General features: G+C 38.5%; 1 long non-coding RNA gene across 1 annotated transcript; it reads left to right on the top strand.

Annotated features, from left to right (window-relative positions):
• Positions 1 to 5,225: 5,225 nt before the first annotated feature.
• LOC107576410 (uncharacterized) lies at positions 5,226 to 5,701 on the top strand. The gene is made up of 3 exons (XR_001608052.1): positions 5,226 to 5,328; positions 5,406 to 5,504; positions 5,646 to 5,701. It is a non-coding gene; the product is annotated as an uncharacterized lncRNA (long non-coding RNA).
• The last annotated feature ends 9,772 nt before the right edge of the window (positions 5,702 to 15,473 follow it).

The raw sequence follows: 15,473 nt of genomic DNA, 5'->3' as shown, positions 1-15,473 counted from the left end.
GCGCTAAGTGTTAAATCCTTTTATTTTCAGAAAATCAGACAGGTAGAAAAAATACTTTTCAAATAAATAGGATGCCACAAAATACTTTCATCCAGATTTTAACTATATTTTTCTTGTACGTTTTTTCTGTGGCAAAAATATATATACAGTGGGTACGGAAAGTATTCAGACCCCCTTAAATTTTTCACTCTTTGTTATATTGCAGCCTCATATTTAATAATGTAATAGATAAATTAACACATTTGTTGTATGTTTAATTATTTGATAGTATTGTTTAATACATTTTAGTATGTTTTATAATACATTTTAATATGTTTTATAATACATTTTAGGCCTACATATATTATTAGCTATTTTAGTTTTTATTTAATTTTGTTTCAGAATGTTCATTTGTCATTTTTTATATTTTGTTATATTACTGTTCAGGTTTAATTTGTATTTTCAGTTTTGGTTTTAATTACGTTTTTGTTTTGTTTTCCAGTTAATTTTATTGATTCCACTTAAGTTTATTTAATTTAGTTATCATTTCTAAGTTTTATTTATTTTACATTTTTCATTTAATATTTATATTCTATTTTATTTCCATACCAGTAATAAAAGACTGTAAAAATGCAGCAAAACAAGTTCCCTTACAGTGAAAAAGTAGATACATTTATGTAATTTTACAGTAACATACTATTAAATGTAAAATTTTTTGGAGAAAAGAAAAAATAATTTTATAAATTACAGAGAAAACTATGGAAGCCCGTTTCCGCCACTAAATAAAAAAATATAATTCTGTAACACTAGATTCCTATAGAGCTCTATAAAAAAGGCTTATAAATTATAGTTGTTTTTAGACATAAATACAAGATTTTTTAAGATTTGGATTTATATAAAGACATTCTCAAAGACAACTTGTTGTAAAGGTTAAAATGTTTTGTTTGAAATGTTGGTTTGAAATGTCAGTTTTTGCATTAAAACTGTGTTTTTCATTAAAAATGTGTCTCTGTGTGCGTGTGCACGTGTCTGTGTCTGTGTGCATGTGCACGTGTCTTTGTCTGTGTGTGTGTGTGTGTGTGTGTCTGTCTGTGTGTGTCTGTGTGTCTGTGTGTGTGTGTGTGTGTGTGTTTCAGGTATCGGCGACTGCTGAGAAAGCCTGTTTTTTTCCCTGATGAGCTCACAGTCGACACGGAGCCGCTGTTTGAAACGATGGATGGAAAGATGGGCGAGTTCATTGCTGAATTGCGGCAGCACATCAACACACTCCTCAGCACCGTCTGTGAGTCTAAGACCCGCTCATACAGTCATACAGTCTCTTTTTATTAGACATATGCAGGCTCTATGGTTACCACTTTAACAGAGAGTTATTTTAACTGTTATTTCTCTGATTTAAGTAAAGGTGGTCTTCATGACTGTGCATGGTTGGCATTGAAAGCTGCAAATGGGATGGATATTCCACGTGTGGGGTATGTAGAACTTGATGATAGTTTATTTGGGGTCACATTACCTAGGAAAGGGATTTTGATAGTAAAGGATGCCTGTTCTGCAACTATGTATGCTCAGAAGGAGAAAATTCCAGCTGTGTTGGGTATGAATATTATTCGAGAGTGTTATGTCAACTTATTTAATGAACATGGTGCTGAGCTTTTTCAGATTCCCTGAATACGATCAGCTACCTCAGCATGGAAACAGGCACTCCGCTGTTGTCAAAAAATTGAAGCTGGTTCAAGTTCTTCTTCTGTATTTAAGGTGAGAGTGGAGGCTCTTTGGTATATGCAGAGAGGGGGTTAGTGTATGCACCCATTGTTAATGTAGGGGGCACCCCGGCGTATTATAGGTACAGTCCAAATAGTGAAAGTGCCCCTGGACTTAGGTTACAAATTTGTCCTGAAAATGTTTATAGTGCCCAAGTGTCTGTTCATGTAGTTGAGCCATTGTTTAGTTGCAACATTGACTTTCCATCTTTTGAAGGACTTTCGGAACAGGAAGTGGAACAGGCAAAGCAGTTACTTAATAAGTATCAGGTTATTTCTACTACTGAGGGCGATATAGGGTGTACAGCTTTGATTAAACATGAGATTCCGCTAGTGGATGATAAACCAGTTCGACAACCATATAGACAAATTCCTCCTTCTCAATATGAGTCCGTAAGGTCTCATATTCAACAGCTTTTGGATAGTAAGGTGATAAGGGAGAGCAGTAGACCTTATTCATCCCCAATTGTCCTGGTGCAGAAGAGGGATGGAACAATTAGGACGTGTGTTGACTGTCGTCAATTAAATGTGAAAACCAGAAAGGACGCTTATACGTTGCCGCAAATTGAAGAGTCTTTGGATGCTCTGACTGGGGCAAGGTGGTTTTCCACCTTAGATTTAGCAAGTGGGTACAATCAGGTTGAGGTAGCTGAGGTAGATAAGGCGGAGGCAGCTTTCTGTACTCCATTTCGGCTGTTTGAATTCAATCATATGCCCTTTGGGCTGTGTAATGCACCAGGAACATTCCAAAGACTCATGGAACGTTTTTTTGGGGATAGGCGGTTCTCTTCTTTGCTTTTGTATCTATATGATATAATTGTGTTTTCCTCTTCTGTACAGGAACATTTGTTACGCTTGGAGGAGGTCTATAAGCGATTGCAGCAGAAAGGTCTTAAGATTAAACTGAGTAAATGCAGTTTTTTTTTCAGAAGCAGGTAAAGCATTTAGGGCATCTGGTATCTGAGCAGGGTGTTGCCACTGACCCTGATAAAGTGGCGGCAGTAAAAGAATGGAGTCGCCCATCACATCTGGCAGAGCTTCGTTCATTTTTAGGTTTTGCCAGCTATTATCGCCAGTTTATTGAGGGATTTGCTAAGCTGGCTAAGCCTCTTCATGAATTGGTAACGAGACTGAGTAGTTCTGCAAGAAAGGGTAAGACCCCACGGCTGCCTTTGGTGTCTGTGTGGAATGCAGAGTGTGAGAATGGTTTTCAAACATTAAAGGCAAAGTTGGTTACAGCACCCGTGCTTGCATATGCAGATTTTCACAAGTCTTTTGTGGTGGAGATAGACGCTAGCCATCAGGGTTTGAGGGCAATTTTGTCCAAGGAGCAGGGTGGTAAGCGTCATCCCATTGTGTATGCCAGTAGGGGTCTGCGGAGGACAGAGCGAAATATGGAAAACTACAGCTCAATGAAATTGGAGTGTTTGGCCCTGAAATGGGCTGTATGTGATAAGTTTAGGGAATATTTGTTGGGGAATAATTTTGTTGTTTACACCGATAATAATCCTCTCTGTCACTTTCAGACCTCAAAGTTGGGCACTTTGGAGCAGCGGTGGTTATCACAGCTGGCCTCTTTTAATTTTGTGATCAAGTACCGACCAGGAGGGGTAAATCAAAATGCAGATGCGTTGTTTCGGCAGGCCATGAATGATGTATTGCCAGGAACAGAACTTCCCCAAGTCTTACAGCAGCAGTTGAGGGAATGATCTCCAGAGCAGATAGTGGTGAGTGCCAGTGAAGTTGCTTTTTTGCCTGGACATTCATAGGAAGATCTCTCTTACCTCCAGAAGACAGACCCAATTATTGGCCCTATTATAAAGGCTTGGAATGTGGGCAGTGTTTTACGTTCTTCAGAGTTGACTGGTATGGATCGAGCTGTAAAGGAGCTGGTTAGGCAGTGGGATCGATTGTGTGAGAAGGATGGGTGCCTTTATCGTTTATCGTATACACCTGATGTCATCGAGAGATCTATCAGTTGCTGTTACCTCAAAAACTTCAAAGGGAGGTATTCAGCAGTTTGCATGACAGTCATGGGCATCAAGGTAAAGATCGAACGGCAGAATTAGTGAAGAATCGTTGTTATTGGCCAGGGATGATGAGAGATGTGGAACGGTGGTGTAGGGAATGTCAGCGGTGTATTCTCGCTAAAGCAGTCCAACCGAAGGTGAGATCTTTTATGGGAACGTTACAAGCATCCCGCCTTCACGAAATGTTGGCCATTGATTTTACCTTGTTAGAGCCAGCAAGTGATGGGAGGGAGAATGTTTTGGTGCTCACTGATGTTTTTTCTAAGTTTACGCAAGCTATCCCGACTCGGGATCAGCGATCAAGCACTGTGGCAGAGGCATTGGTTCGGCATTGGTTTCATTTGTTTGGGGTCCCATGTCGTCTACATTCAGACCAAGGGCGAAATTTTGAAAGTAACCTTATTGGTCAGTTATGTAAGGTTTATGCTGTACAGAAGAGTCGCACAACTCCGTACCATCCGCAGGGTAATGGGCAGTGCAAACGTTTTAATCAGACTCTCCATGACCTGTTGCAGACTTTGCCACCAGAGAAAAAAAAACGGTGGCCTCAACATCTGCCACAGCTTGTCTATGCTTATAATACCACAGTGCATTATTCTACTGGTATGAGCCCACATTTCTTAATGTTTGGATGTGAACCCAAATTGCCGGTTGATTTCTTGTTAAACAATCAGTTGGAAGAGACTGTAGAGACGCCTGGACAGTGGAGTGTCGAACATCAAGCTAGGCTTCGGGCAGCACATAGTGAGGTACAGGAGAGGCTGAAAGAAAAGGTTGCTCGTCGTAACAGACGCTATCAGGGTGGAATAAATGACCAGGGTTTTAGAAAAGGTGAGTTGGTCTACCTCAAAAACCATGCTTGTGTGTTTTAGCTTAGTTTTGATGTAATCTAGAATAGCCAATAAAATTAATGTTTCATTGATAACGAAACAGATATTCATATTGTTAAAACCTACTAAGAATCACCAGCTCGTTGGACGACCCTTGATTTAAAGTGTAAACTATCAGATTTGAATTCAGCTTTAATCAGGTTGACTCAGAATTTTCCGATTTGAGTCCTTTTAAAACCTGAATGAATTAATAATAATTAATTCCCTTACAAATTAGTTAATTTAATTACAGTGCGTTGGAGAGTTCCGGTGTATCGAAGGCTCAGCCCTTAGGGCTGAGGCGTTCTAGGAGAACTACAGCAGGTCAGCACTCAAATCCATATAGACTGCCCGGGCCGGTAGTTGCACCAGTAGAGGAGTTGTAGCCCTGGAAACAGATTTGATGTGCTGTTCTTGGGCGAAGAGTTTATGGTGTGTGTGTGTGCATCGGCGGGTCGCCGATTAATATCTGGGGGAAGAATGTAGCCGGAGAGGTGGCTAGTAGAGGGCATGGCCATGCAGGTGGTTTGAATTTTTAAGTGGAATTTTTTTGTGTGGAAGCTCGCTGTCTGGTAGCACTTCTCTGTTTGTTTGTGCACGGACATGGTCTGGGTGAGCAGACACAAACATTGTGCTGTCCTCTGTATGTGTAGTACCTCTGTGCTTGATTGTGCACATGGTCCGGGTGAGCAGGTAGGCTAAACGAACATTGGTTGTTTTGATAACAAAGCCTTGTTTCATTGAAGTAGGATATTATGTTTTTAATGTAGATGTAAACATCGTGGATTTGTTTGCTGTTGGTCACGCTCATTCTTCTTTGATCTGGAAAACCTTTGGAAAGTAGTTCGGGATTGATGGCGGTGTTGCAGGTAATTGTAGAGGTTTTTATGTAGGATTTGTAAGCGTTTTGCTTTTATTATTTTAATGAGATTAAAATAAAAATTTAAAATTAGAGTCATTTTTCCTTGAATGTTGTTAATTGTGTTTGGTTATTTGTTTTTTTGTATTAGGTTTAGTTGATCGCTGTTCCTCCAGTGTTTGTTATTTTGTATTTCCTCAGCTAGCCGTCCCTGTATGTGCACGCTGTATGCTTCCAGCGCAATTAAGATTTGATGATTGTTGAGAATCGGACTGGCTAGCAGAGTGTTTTATTTTCTTTCTTGTTTGTTTGGTTTTCTTATTTGTACATCACTTCCAGCCTCGTGTTGCCAACAAACCTTTGTACTGTTTATACATGTTGATGCTTTGAAACATATGCATTATTTATTTGCATGAGGGTTATGTTTGCAGTTATATTAACCATTGATTTGGAGTACTTCTTTTGAGTGATGTGTGTCTTGCATGAATTAGGAATTGAAGGGTGTTTATGTAATTTCCTTTTTTTCTTTTTGAATTAATTTGTGCAGAGAAGCTTGGATTGTATTGGGGTTTATAGAGGGCTGGCTGGCTATTAATATTATTTTTATGAGGAGAAATGCATTTCTGTTATATGATGTATTTTGTTTGTGTTTATTTTGTTATATTGGTTCATTTGTATGAATAAACATTTTTTTGTGATGTAAGTTTATGATTACTAGTTTTTTGTGGTCACCCTTGCTTGAAGGAGGAGTAACACATAGTTCCCAGGCTGTTCTACAGTCTTATATATGAATGAACACAGGAAACTTTAGGCCGCTGCGAGTCTCTCCGTCTCACACAGCACAATAAAAACAGTGTGAATCAAACACGCTGTACCTGCCTGTCGAGTGAGATAATGGTAGCAAGTGTTTGAAGATGAAGTCTCAGGTTCTGCTTTGTAATAAAGTGGAATATATGACCAGGATTGTTATATGTACAGCTGGCGTCTCGGCTTTGTCTTCAAGTCTCAAGTTCTGGCATCTGGAACTTCATGACCCTCGAGATTTTTATATTAATGTACGTCCGGCCTTGTCATGTTTATTCAAAATTTTAAAACTTGGTCTTTCTGGTGAAAACGACAGACTTCTCCAGTCATTCCAGACATTACCAAATACTTATGCTGTCGGTTTCCACAAGGCTCCTTCAGCGTGGTAACTCAAGAATGAAACATTCGGTGCAATTATGTTATTTTGAGAGTCATATCATTGGTGACGAAGAATGTGAGCCGTGCTTTGGTAAGTGTGTGTGTGTCTTTAACAGCATGTTGAGTACACATTTACTCAAGGAGAAGTACTGTAAGCACATGTGAATGTGTGGAAAACAATAGTTCACCCAAAAATGAAAATGTGATGTTTATCTGCTTACCCCCAGGGCATCCAAGATGTAGGTGTGTGGGAGAAACTGAACAGTATTTATATCATTTTTTTACCTCTAATACACCACTATGTCCAACTGCCTTGAGCGTGCGCACGGCATCCGGTGCGTGAGGGGTGTACGCGATCTGGCGTAGTTTACGTTAATGGGTGTGTTCAGGTGTCCAGTTGGATGTAGTGGTGTATTAGAGGTAAAAATTATATAAATACTGTTCGGTTTCTCGCACAAACCGATCGTTGCGTGTCTTAGGAGATCAATGTGTCACAAGCCGCAGGGTTTAATTTGGATTTGTCTGTGCATGTTTTTTTTTACTCTCATAGATTTTGTTACCATTGCCATGCATTATACGACTGATAGACTGCAACAGTTAAAGTTAAAAATCATCATATGTGTTCTACTGAAGAAACAAAATCACCTACATCTTGGATGCCCTGGGGGTAAGCAGATAAACATCAAATTTTCGTTTTTGGGTGAACTATCCCTTTAAGTGCTACTTAGGAGTCGCTATCCGTTTGTCAAGTGCTGAAATGTCACCTTATTCATGGGTTTCAGTCACGTGACTTTTTTGTTGCGGCCGCCATCTTTAGGACCTTGCATAGCCTCTCCATGGTGGTCGGAATGATGTCACACACTAAAATAGCACATCTTACCATCGAAGAAAAGCAACGCTATTTAATGAAAATAGATACTTTAGGATTAGATCCTTATTTACTGCCAAGCGAACTGCAGATTTCACTGAAGTCTAGTAAAATCTTGCCAAATTTGACGTTTGCTGATATTTACATCTACCTCATCCACAATCCTTCTCCATACACCGGTGAAGCTCTCAAGGCTTTTAAAAGCACTGAAGCCTACCGCTACTTCACTTCAGGATGGGTTAATGATCCCAAAATGTATCATCTGGAGATCAAGAAAATTTTCTTGATCACAGGAAGGGTAAGTGGGATTCTGTTACTCAAGCAATATTAAAGTTAACATACGAATAGCGTAAGTATCACTGAACTGAATTGCTAATAATTATCGGTAAAGCACATCTCTTGTATTATCAGTCACGCTAGGACACCTTTATGCAGAAAGGGCACTTTTTTGTGTCGGCACTTAAAAGGGCAGAGGCATGCCACTCCCTTTTTGTAATTAAAAGTAACGTTAGTTTAGAATCAGAATCAGAAAGAGCTTTATTGCCAAGTGTATTTATACACACAAAGAATTTGTCTTGGTGTCAGGAGCTACAGAAAGTACAGACATAGTGCAGACATACGTGTATGTATGTATGTATGTGTGTGTGTATATATATATATATATAAATTTGCAGGTGAAGCATTCCCAAAGCCTCAGTGTAACCCCAACACACCCCTGGATAACAGTACAGGATGATGGGACTGTTCTCATGGCTCACTGCACCTGTTTGGCTGGCTTGGGAGAGGTATGCTCTCATGCAGCAGCTTTAATGTATTGTGTTTTGGCTGCTGTTGATGTCAGGAATGGGCAGGCTTGCACCCAGAAGCCTTGTGCATGGGCCCAGCCAAGTACAGATTCTGTCCAATATGCAGAGATCCGTAACATCAGTTTCTGTCACAAGCAAGAGCCCCGTCATGTTCAAGGTTTTCCTGATATTACACCATCAGATGAAGAGTGCAAGATGTTTTTTGAGATGCTTCATCAAACTGAAATGCAAGAGCCAAAGAAAAGTGCCATTCTTTCTGTCATTGAGGGACATTCCCACAGGTACACAGTCGTGAAATGTAACTATTATAAGTGCATTCAATAACATATAGTGAGGCTCATACTTTTGTTGATTTAAGTATACATTTTAATGCAGGAGTTTCACCTGTCACAACATATTTTTACTCTATAGTATTGCAATTTTTTAACTTAAGTCATATATCTGAGTACATCTTCCACCACTGCAGGTACACACCAAAGTTGATGCAGCTGGACTTGCCCACTCCTCTGTCAATTTTATATTCAAGTGCCTGGCTAAAGGTGGACTTGCCCACGCTACTGGTTGAGAGTACCAAGGTCTTTGATAAACTACATCTGACACAGCAACAGGTAAGTATAAAAACAGTCAAATAATTACCACTTAAATTTCAACCTGTGGTGTTGAAATTCATGATAAGCTAGATAATTATCTAATGAACTAACAAACCTTTTCCCAGTGTTTGGTAGTTGCGGAGGAGACCAGGGAGCAAAGCAAAAGTAGGGTTTGGTTTGATCAGAGGGCAGGGAGAGTCACAGGGTCAGTATTCTATGAGGCAGCCAGAGCAAACAGACCGGTATCCTTGATCAAAATAATTTGCTATCCACGCTCTTCTCAGTTTTCCACTGAGGCAACAAGGTACATAAAATAAAGCACAATTAAACATGGTCAAGGTTTGGTATGTTTAGTTACTTGTCATGATGGCCATTCAATACAAGTTACTTGTCATGATGGCCATTTAATATTTTGTGGTTGATGAAACGATGCGTCTGAGCTCATGAAAAAATGTGTTAATTGTATTAATTTAAAAGAAGTCTTAAATGATTCAGAGTGCTACATGGATATTTCAAGATAAAATATTTTCAAAGATCCTTGTGCTGCATTCTATATTCGCACACATTTCTCGAAAATTGTGTTAAATACTTCATTTAATCAAATCAAATTCAAGGAATACTGATGTATATGAACAAAGAGAAGCCAAGAACACAAAGAGCTTGCTAACAGTACAGCAGAACTGTTTGCAAAAGGCAAAAGCAGCATGGCTTTTCCTGACAAAGAACATGGAAAACAGACACTCACGCACAAAACTTTTGCAATCACACACGACAATACAATACGAATTGTGATGTTAAAATGAAACGTGCAGTCAGTTTCATAATTATTTTCTCATCATTTACTCACCAAGTTGTTCCAAGCCTCTATGAGTTTCTTTGTTCTGGTGAAGGTATTTTGAAGAATGTTCAACTAAATTAAACTAAACTGTTTGGTTACCAACATTCTTCAAAATATCTTCTTTTGTGTTCAACGGAAGAAAAAAGTTCATACAGGTTTGGAACAACTTGAGGTTGAGTAAATTATGACAGTTTACATTTTTGGGTGAACTATCACTTTAATTTTAGAGGATTCTTTTGGATTGGTTCCAAATTATGATTAAATACCCTAACGATTTCCTTGAAAATGTCTTACAAATTCAAAATTGACAAAAAGGGGGAATTGCTAGAGTTATTTTTTTTTGTAAGACGTTAACACTGCATCATATTATTATTATTATTATTATTTAGTTCTAAAATAGTAACTCGATTAAGTTTTAAGTTAACGTACATTTATAATAACTCAGAATAACACAGACGTTTATTTTATTTAAACAGATAAGGTAACAAATCTGAACTGTTTTATTGTATGTTTTTTAATTGAAAAACAACCTATTTACATACAAATTCTGAACTGATTAATTTTTATTTTTTTTTTTTTATTAAGTACAAAATCTGAATAGAACAAACTGGCATTAATTAGTATACAAAAACGTTTCTGGTATGGAAGGCTCAACACAATAGAAACATAATAAGCTCCAGACAAGTCATATAACAAAACATTCCAAGAAACATAAAATATAAAATAAAAAAATAAAAAATACATAATTAAAACAAATTATATAATACAAACAAATTAAGTAGTTTTACTGCTTTTGGATTTTTAATTTGACTAAAGGCATCTGAGAAGTATATTAGATCAATTTTAAATACAATAAACAAAGGAGGGGATTTAAAATATCTACATTTATGTATAAAGTATTTTGCTAATAATATAATATTATTAATCAAATCGTACAAAACAGAGCACTCTTTGGTTATTCCGTACATTACATCTTGTAAGGTTAGAGTGAAACCATCAGCAATCACACCCTTTTCTACCATCCAGTCCTGCAATGCTTTCCAAAAAGACTGCGACAAACTACATGTACAAAATACATGTTCTGTAACTTCAACTAAATATTTGCATAAATAACAGGGCTCATTTTCAAAATTAATCAGCCAGACCCTTTTGACCGCCTTGGGAGCCAATCGTATGGAGCCAGATCGGCCTCAAAAATAATACATTTATAAAACAAAATTCATAAATGCACAGCACAACTTACATTTACAAAATCCGATTCATAAATTCAAAACACAATTCAATCGTCTCGTCATCACACCGTCTGTGAGTCTAAGACCCGCTCATACAGTCTCTTTTTATTAGACATAGTTCCCAGGCTGTTCTACAGTCTTATATATGAATGAACACAGGAAACTTTAGGCCGCTGCGAGTCTCTCCGTCTCACACAGCACAATAAAAACAGTGTGAATCAAACACGCTGTACCTGCCTGTCGAGTGAGATAATGGTAGCAAGTGTTTGAAGATGAAGTCTCAGGTTCTGCTTTGTAATAAAGTGGAATATATGACCAGGATTGTTATATGTACAGCTGGCGTCTCGGCTTTGTCTTCAAGTCTCAAGTTCTGGCATCTGGAACTTCATGACCCTCGAGATTTTTATATTAATGTACGTCCGGCCTTGTCATGTTTATTCAAAATTTTAAAACTTGGTCTTTCTGGTGAAAACGACAGACTTCTCCAGTCATTCAGTGCCATTTAAACCCCACAACGCCAATCAACAACCGATGCACTGAACCAAGCCATGATTTAAAGGGATAGTTCACCCAAAAATGAATATTTGATGTTTATCTGCTTACCCCCAGGGCATCCAAGATGTAGGTGTGTGCGAGAAACTGAACAGTATTTATATCATTTTTTTACCTCTAATACACCACTATGTCCAACTGCCTTGAGCGTGCGCACGGCATCCGGTGCGTGAGGGGTGTACGCGATCTGGCGTAGTTTACGTTAATGGGTGTGTTCAGGTGTCCAGTTGGATGTAGTGGTGTATTAGAGGTAAAAATTATATAAATACTGTTCGGTTTCTCGCACAAACCGATCGTTTCGTGTCTTAGGACATCAATGTGTCACAAGCCGCAGGGTTTAATTTGGATTTGTCTGTGCATGTTTTTTTTACTCTCATAGATTTTGTTACCATTGCCATGCATTATACGACTGATAGACTGCAACAGTTAAAGTTAAAAATCATCATATGTGTTCTACTGAAGAAACAAAATCACCTACATCTTGGATGCCCTGGGGGTAAGCAGATAAACATCAAATTTTCGTTTTTGGGTGAACTATCCCTTTAAGTGCTACTTAGGAGTCGCTATCCGTTTGTCAAGTGCTGAAATGTCACCTTATTCATGGGTTTCAGTCACGTGACTTTTTTGTTGCGGCCGCCATCTTTAGGACCTTGCATAGCCTCTCCATGGTGGTCGGAATGATGTCACACACTAAAATAGCACATCTTACCATCGAAGAAAAGCAACGCTATTTAATGAAAATAGATACTTTAGGATTAGATCCTTATTTACTGCCAAGCGAACTGCAGATTTCACTGAAGTCTAGTAAAATCTTGCCAAATTTGACGTTTGCTGATATTTACATCTACCTCATCCACAATCCTTCTCCATACACCGGTGAAGCTCTCAAGGCTTTTAAAAGCACTGAAGCCTACCGCTACTTCACTTCAGGATGGGTTAATGATCCCAAAATGTATCATCTGGAGATCAAGAAAATTTTCTTGATCACAGGAAGGGTAAGTGGGATTCTGTTACTCAAGCAATATTAAAGTTAACATACGAATAGCGTAAGTATCACTGAACTGAATTGCTAATAATTATCGGTAAAGCACATCTCTTGTATTATCAGTCACGCTAGGACACCTTTATGCAGAAAGGGCACTTTTTTGTGTCGGCACTTAAAAGGGCAGAGGCATGCCACTCCCTTTTTGTAATTAAAAGTAACGTTAGTTTAGAATCAGAATCAGAAAGAGCTTTATTGCCAAGTGTATTTATACACACAAAGAATTTGTCTTGGTGTCAGGAGCTACAGAAAGTACAGACATAGTGCAGACATACGTGTATGTATGTATGTATGTGTGTGTGTATATATATATATATATAAATTTGCAGGTGAAGCATTCCCAAAGCCTCAGTGTAACCCCAACACACCCCTGGATAACAGTACAGGATGATGGGACTGTTCTCATGGCTCACTGCACCTGTTTGGCTGGCTTGGGAGAGGTATGCTCTCATGCAGCAGCTTTAATGTATTGTGTTTTGGCTGCTGTTGATGTCAGGAATGGGCAGGCTTGCACCCAGAAGCCTTGTGCATGGGCCCAGCCAAGTACAGATTCTGTCCAATATGCAGAGATCCGTAACATCAGTTTCTGTCACAAGCAAGAGCCCCGTCATGTTCAAGGTTTTCCTGATATTACACCATCAGATGAAGAGTGCAAGATGTTTTTTGAGATGCTTCATCAAACTGAAATGCAAGAGCCAAAGAAAAGTGCCATTCTTTCTGTCATTGAGGGACATTCCCACAGGTACACAGTCGTGAAATGTAACTATTATAAGTGCATTCAATAACATATAGTGAGGCTCATACTTTTGTTGATTTAAGTATACATTTTAATGCAGGAGTTTCACCTGTCACAACATATTTTTACTCTATAGTATTGCAATTTTTTAACTTAAGTCATATATCTGAGTACATCTTCCACCACTGCAGGTACACACCAAAGTTGATGCAGCTGGACTTGCCCACTCCTCTGTCAATTTTATATTCAAGTGCCTGGCTAAAGGTGGACTTGCCCACGCTACTGGTTGAGAGTACCAAGGTCTTTGATAAACTACATCTGACACAGCAACAGGTAAGTATAAAAACAGTCAAATAATTACCACTTAAATTTCAACCTGTGGTGTTGAAATTCATGATAAGCTAGATAATTATCTAATGAACTAACAAACCTTTTCCCAGTGTTTGGTAGTTGCGGAGGAGACCAGGGAGCAAAGCAAAAGTAGGGTTTGGTTTGATCAGAGGGCAGGGAGAGTCACAGGGTCAGTATTCTATGAGGCAGCCAGAGCAAACAGACCGGTATCCTTGATCAAAATAATTTGCTATCCACGCTCTTCTCAGTTTTCCACTGAGGCAACAAGGTACATAAAATAAAGCACAATTAAACATGGTCAAGGTTTGGTATGTTTAGTTACTTGTCATGATGGCCATTCAATACAAGTTACTTGTCATGATGGCCATTTAATACAAGTAAATGAGGAAAATTAGATTACAAGCAATTTATGAAAGTTTTGTAGTCAGAGTGCAACACCTTAAGGTAAATGTTGATAGGCAGTAAATGTCATTCAGACAAGTACATTTTAATAAACAGTTTGTATTTACATTTTTTGTCAGATGGGGACGGGTGAATGAGGAAAGAGCCAGGGCAAACTATATATCTATGATCCAAGATCACCATGAAGACTTCCAGGTCAGTCAACAATTATGAGATGAATGAATATATGTATAGCCAATCAATATCTAGTTTATCTATATACTGTATATACATTCCAGGTTCAAGCATCAGGGTTCATCATCAACCCAGACATCCCCTGGATTGGAGCAACACCTGACGGCATGGTAAAATGCACTTGCCATGGTGACGGCGTACAAGAGATAAAATGCCCGTTCAACAGCAGGGACCATTCACTCACTGAAAGCTGCAAAGATCCATCATTCTGTCTAGGCATAGGAGAGGATGGGACAATGGCACTTAAAACTGACCACAAGTTCATGTATCAAGTGCAAGCTCAAATGCATGTTGCCACTGCGAGTTACTTAGATTTTATGGTATGGACACCACAGGAGTTTTTCATCCAGCAGATAAAGTATGAACCTGTTTTCTTCCACAATGCCTACCTCAAAGTGGTTGAATTCATCAAGACCGGAGTACTACCAGAGCTGTTGGGGAAATGGTATACAGCACCACGCCATACTCCCACAGATACCGCAATCACTGAACAGCCACCTGAAATAGGATGCTACTGTGGTAAACCTTGTGACACAGATGACATATTCTGCACATCTGGGCAGTGTAGACGTAAGCACTTTCACAAGTCTTGTCTTAAATTGAGCAGGGTACCGAAGACATGGAAATGTGTGGAGTGCAGAAGAAAAGTGTAGTATTGCCTAATAATTTTCAACCCTTAGACTTCACCGTCCTTTCAACATAACCTCCATGGAAGTTATGCATTACACAATAAAATCATATTTTACTTTTAATGAAATGAAAGTTATAACATATCTTCATTAAATGTTTGTTTATAATGTACTTTAAAATGCCTTGTGTTCTTATAACTCGTAACATTCAGTACAAATAAATATTTGCACACAGTTGAAATGCATTTTTTACATTGAATTTGTATTAATTACTTATGTAAAATAATTACCAGTGAGCAGAATAAGAGAAATGTATTTTACTGCCACCTGTTTTTTTTTATTGCAAATAAAAACAGACTTAAATAGACTTGTATGAGAACAAACAACAGTTAATACTGTTATGTGTTACACTGGGGACACAATTAAATAATCTCCATTCTACTTAAACAGTCTCTATTCTAAGGGCACAACAGATGGGCAAATGTTACAAAGAGCACAGCAGACTCTGACCATCTTG

This window comes from Sinocyclocheilus grahami, unplaced genomic scaffold (genome assembly GCF_001515645.1).
Source record: "Sinocyclocheilus grahami isolate Dianchi unplaced genomic scaffold, SAMN03320097.WGS_v1.1 scaffold3644.1, whole genome shotgun sequence".
NCBI classification, from domain to species: Eukaryota; Metazoa; Chordata; class Actinopteri; order Cypriniformes; family Cyprinidae; genus Sinocyclocheilus; species Sinocyclocheilus grahami.
This window is presented reverse-complemented; position numbering and strand designations above follow the sequence as displayed.